We start from the raw sequence: 17,129 nt of genomic DNA, 5'->3' as shown, positions 1-17,129 counted from the left end.
CTATCAAATATGTTTCCATGGGCACCTACCAAAGAGATGTGAAGGAGATTCTATGTCCCCTTCAAGAAACAATGGATCTTATAGATTTATACCCAAATATGTAGATGGTAAACTTGGTGTGGCATTGTCACTTCTTCTCACCTGAGGCTCAACAAAAAATTCTACTGGAATCAGAGGAAGGGTTGGTGTTTGTGAATGAGAATTAGTATAAAGGGATTTTGAGGTGAAGATAGACTTGAAAAATGAGGTGGACACACAAAAAAAGATTCAATATGATTGTACCAAAAACAACTAGAAACATGAATACTAAAATGCCTCATTCAGTGGGCAACCAGTGAGATAAAAGGGTGTAAAAAAAGAAACAGAAAGGAGATTTTCTCTTTTTGACAAAAAACATGTTTCATTACAAAGCAAAAAGGAAACTCCTATAATAAGAAAAATGGCTAGACAAGGAGGGTCTCAAGATGGTGGAACTCTGCAAAGACCTATGACTAATCCATTGTTATGGTCATTAGATTTTTATGTAAGTGAACTCATGAACATGGGAAAGAGGATTGAGTTCTTAGAAGCAAAGGGGCAAGTGGAATATCAAAAATAGGAAAAAAATTTAGAATCTACTACAAAACTATCTTATTTCTAACCACAATACTCATATGCAAGTGTATAGTTTAAGGAGAATATATGCTAGTTTATGATAGCTAGAGATAGAGGTCTTGTGAGAAATTTGACACACCCATTATTATAATTTTTATGTTAACCTTATTTTTCCTTGTTTGTTTATTTATTAATTATACAACCTATAAGAGTGAAGGTCGAGACAAAGTTAAAAAAGAGTAGGGTAAGGATACTCTCCCTTGATGCATAACACTACAAATAGGCTTGTGTAAAAGGAGGATAAAAATCTTACAAAAGTGATCTTCTAAATTTAACATGGACACTCTAGTTTACACCATCCACTCATCTCTTTTACCACCTATTTTATTTAACTTATTGTGAATAACATGAAGCTGGTCATGGTTTGTATTCTTCTTGAAATATTAAGTACATCTTTAGATATTTAATACTTCAGAATGCATCTTATTCTTTGAAATAAGACAATTTAAATAACAAAAGCAACCCTCAATGTATGGCCGATTTCTTCTATCCTTTCCTCTTGGCAGTAGTTTGTTCATATCTTGAACTCCCAATGCGTAACAACTTTTTGACATGAGTCAAGCTACATGTTCAAACTTTGAACTTCAACATCACCTTGACATATGTTGGGTAAGAACTCCAATCCTCAATTTCTTAGACATGAATCAAGTTGCAAGTCAAATCTGTAATGTAAATATTGTGGTATACTCATTAGTAGAATTGCTAGACTCATCTAGCTCTTGCAACTAGACCCCAACCAACCTTGTATGCATGATTGATCCTCATCCCAACAAAAAATAATTGGCATGTGTATTATTTTAAAAAAATAAAAAATTAATCATCGTCGGAATTCAGACGCCCCCTAAATTTGCATCGACGACTATACCGTCGGACATAAAGAATCCTTGTTGGTGCATAGTTCCTAGTTGCCATTGGAACTTCGACGTCAATCAAGGAAACATCCGACGAGGATTTTGTATGTCCGATGACATTCTCTTGTCAGACGGGCATCGAAATTCCAACGTTCATCCAAGAAAAATCCGATGAGGATGTCGTATGCCCGACGACATTCTCTCGTCAGATGAGTGGTCATGGTCGTCATCGGAAGATTGTCGGGTTCCATCAGAATTACGATGTTGGTGAGCACCATCACAATGTTCAACTCCAAGTTTTTGACAGTTGCATTTGTCAGTAGTCTGACAAAAATAGTCAGAATTTCGATGAGAGGCCATCAGAATTGAGCCCCAAATGTAATAGTGACACAAATTTCATACAAATTCAATAACTGTAAGGAAGTAAAGTAGCGGAAACAACTTCCTACACTAACCTTGAGAGGAGGGTAATGCAAAACTTTTTCAGATTGTTACAACAGTTACAGAAAATAGAAATAGATATAATAGCATTCATACACAACACAATGATTTACGTGGGGAAAACCCTTTCGGGAGAAAAACCCCACCCTCCAAAAGCAGCTCAATATTTTATTCAGCAATCAAAAACAGATTACAAAATACTTGCAGAGCAAGCTCTTCACAGGAGTACCATTAATCAGAGATTCAGAGGCAACTCAATAGCCATAAGACTCTTACACACAACCTCTATCTCATACACCTCATAAATAGGAGATACAATACAAGAAACCGTCAAACGGTATTACAAAACCATGGGCTAAAACCACCCAATAAGGTGTAGCCGACCTTATCTCCCTTCTAGATGCCCTATGACATGTTAAAGCACACATCAACACGTGTCGCTCCCTTTTACAGTTCATTTATGTATCCGATACAAATTATTTTTCCTATTTCAGGAGTACAAACTTCCGGAGGCCATAACTTGAGAACCGGGTGTCCGATTGACGAACCGTTTGAAGCGCCGGAAAGCTCGCGAAGTGCTCTATCACCTCGTAACCCGCTTCGCCGGTTACGGCAACTTTTCAGGGCATTTCAGAGCCTCTAAAGTCCTCAAAATTAAGTTTAAACATTTTATTGCACCCCTCCAAGACGAAAACTTTAATATCTTCAAAACTAGCTGTGACCTTGCGACGCAACTTTACCGAAATGCTTATCTAGCCAACCAGAAGCTTCAGGGAGAGTTTCGCACCATTTCGTGCTCAAATGAAAACTTACTATAAATAGTAACCTCACATAAATGCAAGGTTGAGACACCATTTTTCCCAACAAATCTCCCACTTGTCGAACACCTTGCATGAGCGGAAGGGAATGTCAACACAATGAATCAATTGCTAGGGGCCATAAGGCCCATAGACTCTGAACACCATCTGAACTTCTCTGTGCTCACAGCCTTAGTTAAAGCATCTGCAACATTCATCAAAGTTTCCACCTTAACCAGCTTCACCCTACCATCTTCGACCATATCTCTAACAAAATGATACTGAACATCAATATGTTTGGTCCGGGCATGAAATGTCGGGTTCTTAGCTAGGCTAATTGCACTCTGACTGTCACAGTAAATTGTCACTATACCTTGTTTTATTCCAATATCCGAACACAGTCTCTTAAGCCAAATGGCCTCTTTACAAGCATGAGTAGCTGCCATATACTCTGCTTCAGTAGTGGATAGAGCAACCACAGCCTGTCGCTTACTCATCCAACTAATTGCAGCACCAAACAAAGTAAACACATAAGCACTGGTGGATCTTCTGCTATCAATATCACCTGCCCAATCTGAATCCACATAACCATGGATATCAAGGGAAGTCATGTCTCCAATTGAATTACCATGATAACACAAAGAATACTTTGAAGTACCCTTCAAATATCTAAAGACTCTTTTGACTGCATCCCAATGAACTCTACCAGGATTAGACATATATCTAGAAAGTACTCCCACTGCTTGGGCAATATCTGGTCTAGTACAGACCATAGCATACATCAAGCTTCCAACCGCACTCTGGTAAGGCACTCTGCTCATGTCTTCCATCTCCAATGGGGATGTAGGACAATCTGAAACAGATAGTTTCATTCCAACTGTAAAAGGAACACTCAATGGTCTACAATTCTGCATGTTGAACCTCTGTAACACTGAATTCACATACTTACTCTGGCCTAGCCATAGCTTTCTGTTCACCCTATCTCTTCTAATTTCCATCCCAAGAATGTGCTTTGCTGCACCAAGATCTTTCATTTCAAATTTAACAGCGAGCTGAGACTTCAGTTCTGAAATCATACCTTTCCCTTTACCAATGAATAACATATCATCAACATACAATGCAATGAATAAGAAATGATCACCATAAGATTTATAATAAACACAGTGATCTGATTTAGAACGTTCAAATCCCAAACTCAACACATATGTATCAAATTTCTGGTACCACATCCTAGGACTTTGTTTGAGGCCATACAAAGATTTCTTCAATTTACAGACCAAATTACTTTTGCCTTTCACCACATAGTGCTCCGGCTGTGTCATATAAATATCTTCCTCCAAATCACCATGAAGGAAAGCAGTTTTCACATCCATTTGCTCAACCTCTAAATCACAAGCAGTAGCAATAGAAAGCAAAAATCTAATGGACGTCATTTTTGCAACAGGAGAAAATATCTCACCATAATCAACACCCTCAACCTGAGAGTAGCCTTTTGCAACCAACCTTGCTTTATACTTCTCAATGCTTCCATCTGAATCAATCTTTTTCTTGAACACCCATTTACAACCAACAGGTTTTTGTCCTTCAGGCAATGGTACAAGATCCCATGTATCATTCTTTTTCAAAGCTGCCATTTCTTCCTCCATAGCAATCTTCCAGGATTCTGCATCATTCATACCTAATGCCTCTTCTACAGATTTCGGTTCATCCACACTAGTATTCAAAGCAAAAATACATCTCCAATCATCAGGTGAATACCTTTCAGGTGGTTGTCTATGTCTTGTAGACCTTCGAACAAGCTGAGTTGGAGGTTCTTCCTCCTCTTCTGAAGATTCAGAGCTAGACGAGCTCTCCTCAAATTCTTGCCTATCTAGGGGTCTCGATTCAACTCTTTCAGGTGTAGAAGGAAGTTGAATCACATCTTCCTTTTTAGTCTGTTCTGGCTGCAGTGTAACAGAAGGAGACTTAATTTCTCTAAAAATAACACTTCTACTGTGAATTACCTTTTGTGCAACAGGGTCCCAAAGCTTGTATCCTTTCACACCATAACTATACCCGATGAAGATACATTTCACAGCCTTGTTCTCCAACTTTGTTCGCTTCTCCTTTGGCACATGTGCATATGCCTCGCAACCAAAAACTCTAAGATGTCTCAATGAAGGCTTGTGACCTGACCATGCTTCCATAGGCGTTTTATCAACAAGAGCTGATGTAGGAGACCTGTTAATCAGGTAGCAAGCAGTGGCAACAGCTTCAGCCCAAAACTTTTGTTCAAGACCAGCACCACTCAACATACTCCTAGCCTTTTCCATCAGTGTCCTATTCATTCTTTCTGCAACTCCATTCTGCTGTGGAGAATACGGAGTTGTCTTCTGCCTGTTAATTCCACAGTCTTTACAGAATCTATCAAAATCATTAGAGCAAAACTCACCGCCATTATCAGTTCTCAAACATTTTATTTTCTTTCCAGTCTGCAACTCAACCATTGCTTTAAATTCTTTAAAACGACTAAAAACTTCAGATTTACTCTTTAGAAAATAAACCCATGTCCTTCTACTAAAATCATCAATAAATGAAACATAATATGTGGATTTTCCAATCGAAGAGACATCTACTGGACCAAACACATCAGAATGGATAAGATCCAAAACACCACAAGTTTTATGAGAACTCGAGTAAAACTGAACGCAGTTTTGTTTTCCATAAATGCAATGCTCATAGAAATCAAAGTCAAGATTACAATCATTCAAACCTTCAACAAGATTTTTATTTTTCAAGGTCCTTAGACCCTTTTCTCCAATGTGGCCAAGTCTCTGGTGCCATAGCATAGTCTTCTCTGCAGGTAACTTTGCTTCAGACGAAAGAGCACCCTTAGGTACCCAAAAACCATTTCCATCTGCTGAAGGTGAAACCTTCAAATCTTCTAGTGAAGTATCCGCAAATTTGCTTTTTACAGAAGTGCTATTACATTCAACAGTGTATGCTTCAAGCTTATACAAAGTGCCAAACCTGACACCTCTAGCAACTACCATAGCACCCTTAATCATCTTACATCCTGCTTCAGAAAAGACTACCTACACACCTGCATCTATCAGTTTGCTCACAGATAACAGGTTTCGTTTTAATCCAGGGATATGCAGCACACCATTAATCCTTTTTATTCTACCATCAGAAAACCTGATTCTAACTTTACCTCGACCAACAATGTCTAGTTGTGAATCATCACCCAAGTACACCTTACCTCCATTAAATCCTTCATATTCAGAAAACTAATCTCTATTGGAAGTCATATGAAAAGATGCACCTGAGTCAATTAGCCAGGCATCGTTACCTGCATGAGTCGCCAAAGCCGCGATAAATGCATCGCCATCTTCCTTGTCGGACTCAGAATCAGAATCGAACTTTTTCTTTTTCTTCTTCTTTTCTTCTTTGCAGTCCTTACGGATGTGACCCGGTTTACCGCAATTCCAGCAAATGACTTTGGACTTTCCAGGAGATTTCGATCTCCCTTTGGATTTGGACTTGCCGCGCTTCTCATTCTTCTTGCCTTTCTCCTTAGGTCTTCCACGAACGGTTAGGGCTTCCTTTGAACTAATGGATACCTTCCTTCGCATCTCTTCACCGAGTAGGGCACCCACCACATCTTCAGATTTCAAAACAACAGAAGTACTACCGATAGCCATAACAAGAGAATCCCACGAATCAGGCAAAGAACAAAGCAAGATCTGACATTTCTCCTCCTCATCCATCTTAACACCGACGGATACTAATTGAGCCACAATCATATTGAATGCTTCTAGGTGGTCTGCAATTCGTCCACCCTCTTCCATCTTCAAGGAATACAATTTCTTTCTTAAGAAAATTTGATTTAATAAAGATTTCACTTGATACATCTCACCAAGCTTAGTCCATAGCTTCTTTGCAGAGTTTTCTTCATGGACATTGATTAGAACAGAGTCTGCCAGGCACAGTCTGATTAGACCCTTGGCTTTTCGGTCCATAACATCATACTGAGCTGTCGCAGTAGGATCTGAGGGCCTTTGGACATTCGCATCAATAGCATCCCAAAGATCTCGATCTATTAGCAGATCTTCCATCTTCAGCTTCCACATCTCAAAATTACTTCCGTTAAATTTCTCCACCTCTATTCTCCCTGACGAACTCGCCATCTGAATATTCCTGCAACAAGATCAAAAAGTGTCTTCTGCACAAGCTCCCACTCAAATTTGGATTAGTTCAAAAAACCCAACTGCCCACAATTGAAACCAAAGGTGATCAGGCTCTGATACCACTTGTAAGGAAGTAAAGTAGCGGAAACAACTTCCTACACTAACCTTGAGAGGAGGGTAATGCAAAACTTTTTCAGATTGTTACAACAGTTATAGAAAATAGAAATAGATATAATAGCATTCATACCACAACACAATGATTTACGTGGGGAAAACCCTTTCGAGAGAAAAACCCCACCCTCCAAAAGCAGCTCAATATTTTATTCAGCAATCAAAAACAGATTACAAAATACTTGCAGAGCAAGCTCTTCACAGGAGTACCATTAATCAGAGATTCAGAGGCAACTCAATAGCCATAAGACTCTTACACACAACCTCTATCTCACACACCTCATAAATAGGAGATACAATACAAGAAACCGTCAAACGGTATTACAAAACCATGGGCTAAAACCACCCAATAAGGTGTAGCCGACCTTATCTCCCTTCTAGATGCCCTATGACATGTTAAAGCACACATCAACACGTGTCGCTCCCTTTTACAGCTCATTTATGTATCCGATACAAATTATTTTTCCTATTTCAGGAGTACAAACTTCCGGAGGCCATAACTTGAGAACCGGGTGTCCGATTGACAAACCGTTTGAAGCACCGGAAAGCTCGCGAAGTGCTCTATCACCTCGTAACCCGCTTTGCTGGTTACGACAACTTTTCAGGGCGTTTCGGAGCCTCTAAAGTCCTCAAAATTAAGTTTAAACATTTTATTGCACCCCTCCAAGACGAAAACTTTAATATCTTCAAAACTAGCTGTGACCTTGCGATGCAACTTTACCGGAATACTTATCTAGCCAACCAGAAGCTTCAGGGAGAGTTTCGCACCATTTCCTGCTCAAATGAAAACTTACTATAAATAGTAACCTCACATAAATGCAAGGTTGAGACACCATTTTTCCCAACAATAACAACATGCACCTAAAAAGATATTACATCTAAGGGTGGGTTCATTTCAATTTTCAGTACTACATTTGTATATTTCTTTACTGTATTGCATATCTTCATTTCAGAGTACATCATAGTTGCTTGCATATCACCATTGCACAACATATAGTTGCATATCATTATTGCTTTCTCATATAGTTGCATCAATAAAAAAATCACGATTGTCTGAGTCATTCACCTATTTGCATTGAAAGGAATGAAGGTTGTCTCATTTGCTAGATACTTGTTCATGAAGTCTTTAGGAGGCCTTTAGTCATTCATCTTCAACGTCACATTGTGATTAAGCTTTATCCTTGGTTGGGTAGAAGTTTCACTATCAAGTCTTGTTACCCAAAATCTATCAATTGCTATATCTCACACATTAATCAATAGCTCTAAGTCATTACAGATACCTAGTTGGTCATGCGGCTAGTGAAAAATCCAATATTTTGCTTCAGCGCCGCTGTAATTGTCATACCCAAGTAGGTTTAATTACTTAAAAGTCAAGGCAAGAAAATAAAAGAAAAAAGTGTTATGCCAATATCCATCTCAAAGAAAAAAGAGCAAAGAGATATAGCTTAAATATCATGCATACAAGTGCAACAAAAAGCTTGACTATGGGAACATGTGAATAACTCCATTAGGGCTATGGACACCAACTAGCAATGGAGCAATATTCGAGAGATTATGGTGTATAACCTCGTCAAAGCCCTAAAATCTTGTTGGCAGTGAGGCTCTATCCAGAATGCTTTTGAAGTTAGAATAACTCACGTAGCTGGCCACATAGGATTCCAAGGGTCTTTGATGGTTGTAAGAGTCATAATGAACTCAATTGCACACACATGGACAAAAGAAGCTCAAATTTTCAAGAATTGATGGAGAATTTTTCCGCGCCTCCATTCATAAATCTTGGTTACATAGTGTGTTAGGTTGGATGGTCTAAAGTCTTCTGAGAATGGATTGAACTCCTATCTCTTAAACGTTTCGCACCTTTACTCCAATTAGTGCATTTCAGAATGAAAGACACACACAATCATCCTTGTTTGAATAAGAATTGCATCTTCATGTTACATCTTGCATTAGCATAGCTCATATCAAAAATTCATTGTCTCCATATGCATCATCTAGATCATCATGTCATAATAGGTTTGCACACTAGGGGAATAACTGACAAAATCCTAAAAATCAGATAAAGTCTTGAAAAAATCCTAAAAATCAGAAAATGTCTTGAAAAAGCCATAAAAATCAAAATCACAAAATCAAAAAACTAAAAAATCAAAGCAGGAAACCATAGACCATCCATCAAATCAAATCAATAACATACAAACTCTGAAATTCTATAATCAAATTGATCACATCTCTTCTTAATCAATCTATCGATCAAACTTTATCAAACATCAACATGTCTTATACAAGGAAGGGTACACTCGAAACCAGACAGATTGGTCTTATATGGGGTACTCACTCTTTGAAACTGGACATTCCTATCAATGATCACACAAATTAAAACAACGACATAGATCAGTATGACTGCTGGATTTTGTCCAAGTTAGTCTTATCTTTATCAATTAATGGAAGGCCATGCTTCATCAATACCAAAAACATCGAAAAATTCAAAATCAAACAAAAAACATCGAAAAATTTAAAATCAAACAAAAATATTCATATAAAATCCTAAAAAAAATAAAACATTCAAATAAAGTCTTGAAAAAAAATAAAAAATATTTAGATAAAGTCCTGAGAAAAATCCTAAACATACAGGAAAAGTCCAAAATCAATCAAAAAACAATCAAATATCGATCCACAAAATTAAAAAACATTCAAATATCAATTAAAAACTTGCAATAAATTGTCTCGCAAGAATCCAACACCCTAGCAGATATCCAACAAACACTTTGCATGAAGTTAAACAAAGGATACAACTATCTTCTCAAAACAACTGCAATCAAGCTGATCAACTATCTAATCTATCGAATCACTATCAAACTATCAAAATCCTGAAAAAATTAAAACATTTAGATAAAGTCCTGAAAAAAAAACAAAAAACATTCCGATAAAATCCTGAAAAAATCCTAAACATATAGAAAAAGTCCAAAAACAATCAAATATTGATCCACAAAATCCAAAAACATTCAAATATCAATTTAAAACTTGCAATAAATTGTCTCACAAGAATCCAACACCCTAGTAGATATCCAACAAACACTTCACATGAAGTTAAACAAAGGATACAACTATGTTGTCAAAACAACTACAATCAAGTTGATCAACTGTCTAATCTATCGAATCACTATCAAACTATCAACATGATCAACATCTTGTTTTAAACAAAATCAGTACACTCGAAACCAAACAGGTTAGTCTTAAACGAGGTCCAAAACTTCTAAAATCGGACATTATCAAAATCACATCAAACATATCAAAGCAAAGACACAATCAGTCCAACTATTGAGTTTTGTTTATCTTGGTTGAATCTTTTTATCAAATTGGTGAAGATCATTGCTTGTAGCTACTCAAGGATGTCCAAAAAAAAGTGACTAGAGGAGCCTTGATGGGCATGATTCTTTTTCTTTGTGTATTGTTTGTGGTTTGAACCAATGAAGTTTTGAGGAAATTGCTCTAGTGGGTATCTGTGATAGGAGCATTCAGCTTATGAATGCCACACATACCTCGACCCCTAGCGCTATTCCCAGAATGGAGGGCTTGTTCCTTGTTTGCTACGTGTTTCTTTCTTTGCAATGAGATATATTTACATCTTGGTTCCTCATACCATGATGTACAAAGCTTCATTGTTACATAATAAGGCTAAATGATGAAAAACTGTTGCACTATGAATAAAGACAAGAAGACTATTCATCATCAATCATATCATTTCATTTTTCTTATCTCGTCATGCTAATTATTTTAATCAAGCATCTTTTCTTGGATTAACCTTTTCAATTCTGTACAATCATTCTTTCATCTAACATGATTTCTCTCATCACTTAATTATTCCTCACCTTCATCATATTTTATCATTCATCCAATTTTTATCTATCTTCGTCTTATACAGGATGTATCCTTCTTGAAACCAGACGATTTTTATTTATCATTTGTCTTCTACAGGATTAGACCATCCTAAAACCAGACAGATCAGTCTTATACAAGATGTATCCTTCCTGAAACTAGACGTTTTGATCATATTTGTCTTATACAAGATGTGTCCTTCCTAAAACCAAACTTTATCTTTATCTTATCAATCCCATCAATCTTATCATTCAATCAATCTATAAATTATTATAACCATTTCTTTCCTCTAATCAAACTCATTCGTGTCACCAAGTTAACCATTCTTCCATCTCTCATCTAACATCCTTCTTCCTTCGAGAGATCATTCATGCCTTCAATGCACAAACAATCTCTCGAGGGGGCATTATACCCTAAGTATCACAGTGGCATAATGGGGCAGAATTTTTTTGTTTTCTTTGAAACAACGTCATTTCGACATTGTCTCAAAGAGGGGCAAATGTAGACACCTAAAAATGTCTCATTGATTCTACACTAATTATTCGTCTATTTAATTAAGTAATTCTTTAATTATTTGATTTAATTAACTATTTCTTCTAATCATCACATCCAACATCGCTAATTATTTAATCAGTTAACCCTTTTCTAAATATTAATTAAATATCAATTATTTAATTAATTCAATTCCTATGATTAAATAATTTCATTTAAATTATTTAATTAATTAATTTAATTCTTCCAATCCCCAAATTCTAATTCCATCTAATTTCACTTGATTCCAATTAATTTCATTTCTTCCAAATTCATATTTCATCAAATGTGAATTTCAGTTAATTTCATGTGCATTTCAACATTCGAAAGTCCAAATTCAAATCCAAATTGAAAATGAAAATGAAATTCAATTTCAAAATCCTACAACACATGCTAAAATCAGAACTGATTGATCAAATCAGTTATCTATTTAGTTAACTCAGTTAACTCATCAATCACCCTTTTTAACTCTCAATCACCTTTTCTGAATGATTGATTAATCCACGTATCTCTCCAATCAATTCAGTCATCTGATTCATCAACTCAATCAACTAGCTAGTCTATTTAGTCTACTGGTCAATCAATTCTGTTAACAAATCAATCTAACGAGTTAACAGATCAATCAATTTCATTTATTTGTCAATCAACACTTGAGTTCAAATTCTCACCTCCTTTGTGTTCAAAATCTATAAATTCAACCTCTTTTCTCAATTCAAGCTAGAATCACAGTCTTCAAAATAGTTGTCTAATCTATGCAGGAAATCAGTGCAATACCTAAGAGCCAATTCTACAACAACTAAGGAGAAGAGCAATGGAAACTTTGTCAAATTGATTGAGGGACTCTTGATTAGATTCATTTGTTCATTATTCAAGTGGTTTTGCATTAATCGATTGTTATTTAGGATTAATTCTAATTAGATTAAAGTTTGTGATTTGCTCTTATAATCTGATTAATTATGATGATTTTAACCCTAAGAACAGTTTCCCTTAAAGTCTTCTTAAGCCTTTAATGGTTTCCCTCAAAGTCTTCAAGCATTTAATGCTTTATCCCCCTTTTTCTCATTTAAATAAATTAAGATTTATTTTAAAAAAATCCAAAATTCACATTCATATTTAAATAAATTAATATTTATTTAAATATCTATCCAAATGCAAGTTGCATTCATTTTAGTTGAAATAAATCCTTTTATTTTAATTAAAAATTCATATTTCTCCCACTTGTATTCTCCTACATTTTCCATTAACTTCCTAAGCATTCTTCTAGAACCTCTCAAAACCCACTTAATTAGTCTAATTCTTCTATCATGGTCACATCCCTAAATTTTGGGGAAGTCACTTCTAATTTTGGAAGAAAGTCTTCTAAATGCATTTAAAGTTTTATCTTTTCAACAAGCTAACTTTGTTGAGTTCCCCAAATTTGTAGGACTCTCACAAAAGTCTTGAAGATTATCTAACTTCCAACAAGATAACCTCCAAGGTCTCCAAAGAGCTTTTAATGCTCTTACAAAACTTCACATTTTCAACACATTGAGCTTTGCACAAGATTTTGTCCATTGGACAATATCTTTATTCATTGGATAAAAGCTTTATTCCATGAATTTGCCCACATGGAATTAACCATTAAGTATTCTAATGCCTCCTCCCTCTCCTCTCAAGCAATATCATGGTGGCACTTGTCAACATGGGATTGGGTTGAAAATCTCACATGGATTGATAACTTTCAATCTTGACCCTCCTTAAGCCAACTCAATCTTGGCCATCCAATTCTCCAATTCTTCTATAAATAGAGCCCATTTCTCCTTCAATTAATATCTCAATCTTGTGCATCTAAATTATAGTCATTTTGCAGGTTAAGGAGCTCATCTTGTCATCTTCAAGCATTCAAGCCATCTTCAAGCATCCAAGCCATTTAGCATTAGCATTAGCGTTTTAGCTTCATTTTAGCATATCATCTAGTTAATTGCATATCATCTCATAGTATTTTATACTCATCTAGTTTAATTAACTCATCTAGCATCATCTAATCTTCAAATTGGAATACATTTAACATCTTAATCATCTAGTCTTGCATCTTGCATCCTATCTTCATCTATCATCTCATCTTAGTTAAGATCTTAGTTGCATCCATTTTGATCTTAGCACATCACTAAAATATCGTTCTCTAGGTTGTCATCTAAGATGATCAAGTGCTCTTCCAAGTGAGGGCCACCTTGAATCTTGAATATCTTTAGAGATAGAGGACAATGAGACGATTTTAGGAGTTTTAAATCCACTAACTTGTTTATGATTTCTAACTCTAATGCAATGCTTCATTGGTGTGTTTGAAGTGTTTTTCTTCTTGCAGGTTGAAGACCACATTTTTGGCATACAACTCTAATACCTTTAATAAGCTTTCTAATCCAACCTAGTAATCCCCTCTATCTCTCCAATCATTTATTCTAAACTATCTTATCCCTCTCCAAATTAGTTCAATCATTGAGATTTAAAGGATTTTAGCTCTCTCCTAATTTTTCTTATAATCTAAATCTATCATCTCTTCTAAACTCAGATCTAATCCTCATTCCTAGTCATTCCTATAATAATTTCAAACCAACTAGAAGTCCCCTCAAAATAAAAATCAACACGCATTTTTTATCAAGAGCATAATTGAATTAAGTTATTTAAACTAATGTTTCTTCAGAACTTAGCCTATTTTAAGTATAAAATCAAATCCAATAAAATCATTTAATGTCTTAGTTCTTGACCCATCTCCTATCTAACCCTTAAGATTTCTTGTATAATCATAATCGTCAACTCCTTTTTCTATCATGTCAATCTCATTCTCTAGTTCCTCCCCAAATCATCATCCTAAGGTCAGAGGTCCAAACCTTCAAAATTCAAAATAGTTTCTATCCAAAGTAGTAATTTTTTCAATCCACAGTTTGGTGCATCTGCACCCTATTTCAATGCATATATAATGAAACAATGCATTTTATTCTAGTTTGTTTCATCCCTTAATGTGTATCTATACCTCACTTCAACTTCTTTTTTTCTATATTTTAATGTATATGCTTGATAGATCCTCAAATCTATATCTCAGTGCATTTGTACCCTAAATAAGTGAATCTATCATGCCTTGATGCATTTGATTAAAAATTTCACCTTTCAACATATTTACACTAAAACAATACATTGCATCATGTGTGGCATTTTTTCTTCTCAAGCCATCATTTCCATCCAAAATCAATTTCGATCATTTCCAAAATTAAATGTCATACCTTTAAGACCTTGATTTGACCCATATAATTCATTCATTCATCTAAAATCAAGATCCCTTATCCAAAACTCTCAATTGGTGTCTCTTGTTCCTTCTCCAAAATATTTATTGTCATCTTCCCTTCTCTATCATATCAATCCAAGACAAACTCCATTGTCTTTCCCTAGTCTTCCAAATCCATTTTCAGGCCAAGTATGTTAAAAAATTCACCTTTGCACATCCCTCATATTCCTCATCCATTTTGGGTCCCTATGGTCCAAAACTCTTCATCCCCCATCTTACTAATTCATTCTTTGCAATCTCCCATTAGGACGAATAAAAGCATACCTAAATGAACCATTTCCAACATGTTACCTTTCATTTGTCCTCTTGAGTAGTATCCAAATCATCCATCCTCATGCATGTTCATTCCATTCACGTTCCATTGTATTTGAAAGCAATTTAGATGCCGAATAAAAAATGCCTAAAGCTAAAAATATTTAAAATCCAAAGACCACCATGTTACAATAAAATGAAATGTAAAAATAATAAAATAATGATCCAAAATCTAAATAAATCCATGTAGCCTCGAAGGACCACCAAACAAAAATCCAAAATAAAAACCATGTAAATCCCAAAGCAAAAGGAATTAATGCATCCAGACATACAAACCAGAGTTGACATCCAAATGTTCCCTTCCAAAAGCTTCCTTACTTCTAAACATGTCACATCTAAGCATCTTTCATCTCCTATTTCTTTGTAATTCTTATGTACCAATATCGATATCCTATGTCCTCCAACATCCCATAAATCTATCACAAATCCCTACCCATCATGATGTGTGCAAACATCAATCCTTGTTTCCTTTTCCCTACCCCTCCATCTCCTCTCAATTTTATTATCCTATCCACTTTCCCATCAAATCCTTTTAGTCTTTGTCTTCACATAATTCATCCTCCTACATTCCACCTCCAACAATTCCTTTTAGTAGTGCACCTTCTAAACAATAAGGTTCTATCATGGGATCCTCTTGCCTTGATATAAAAATAAGACGTTAAGTCTCTCCCCTGCGTTTACTATGTTACCCATTTTCTTATCCCCCATGGTCATCCATCTGTCCCCTCTACCCTATCATAAAAAATCTAAAATATATTAGAAAAAAATAAAATAAAATAAAAAAATAAAAAAGAGTAAAGATAAATACATTTGATGGTTAAAACCTAGAAAATCCCCACACCTTGGGAAAGTACAATAAAAAAACCTTGTAAAGAATCATTATGTATAATCCTTGCATCCCTTGCACTCCAACACTTGGGGACAACCTTCAATCATCTACATCCCAACTATCTCATTCCTTTTATCTTCCTGTCAATTATATCTGCATCTCCCATCATATCATATCCTTTCCCATCCATCCACCCTCTTTTAAATCTTGATAAGGACAAGGGAAAAATATTCAAGCATGCTTCAAACAATACAATTCTTACTTTCTCTATTGTTCATCCCCTTTATGTATGGTTCATTCCATAAAATATTTACTACCTTCAACCATCAAATTATCCCCACATGCCCACATCTTGTGCTACCATGTTCCATTCAATTTGGCACTTTCTCATTGTCATTTTTACATCTATTTCATTACAACTAACATAAGCCACCTCCTTCCTATCAATTGTACCCCTTGAATTTCCTCCCTTTCTAATTCTTCCATCTTGTTCATCCATAATTTTCATACTTGCTATACTCATATTTCCTCCAACTTGCCCATCCAAATACCTCCATCCTCCCTTTCCCACTCAATATTCCTATCATGCATGACAATGCCTCATTACATATGACATATATAGAGTGGGGCCTATTCTTCCTCCACCATATACTTCTTGGAGATTTCCTACCCTTATCCATTCACTATATTCCTCCATCCATTCCCATTTAGTTTATATCCTCTCATCCCATAATCCTTTTCTCATTTCATTTGTATCAAGCTATAGGATACCTCCATGCAATCTAATGCAATTGATCCTATCAATCCAAAGGCTCGATCCCTTTTCCGTCTCATCACTCTACTCTCTTCAAGGGGATTCTCCACCATAGATTCCCTTTTAATAGTAGGTTTTTCCCCCTTCGCCAACAATGTAAGGACACTTGTATTCTCCTCATCCTCTTAAGGGTCTCAATCAATTTGAGACCCCAATATTTACTTTTGATCCTGTCCATCCAATCCTTGAGAAAAAATCTATAAATTGGCCTCAACATAGTCCATTTGAAGAAGATTGCACAAAATGCAACCTTGTGCTATTGGTGAAGGTACTCACATCTATGATCCTTGAGTATAACATCCATAACTTAGTGTGCCACAAGGGTGTTATTGAGAATTTTGTGTGTTTGCTAAATTTTATGCTTAATA

Source organism: Cryptomeria japonica, chromosome 9, assembly GCF_030272615.1.
Source record: "Cryptomeria japonica chromosome 9, Sugi_1.0, whole genome shotgun sequence".
NCBI classification, from domain to species: domain Eukaryota; kingdom Viridiplantae; phylum Streptophyta; class Pinopsida; order Cupressales; family Cupressaceae; genus Cryptomeria; species Cryptomeria japonica.
Note: the sequence above shows the minus strand (reverse complement) of the source record.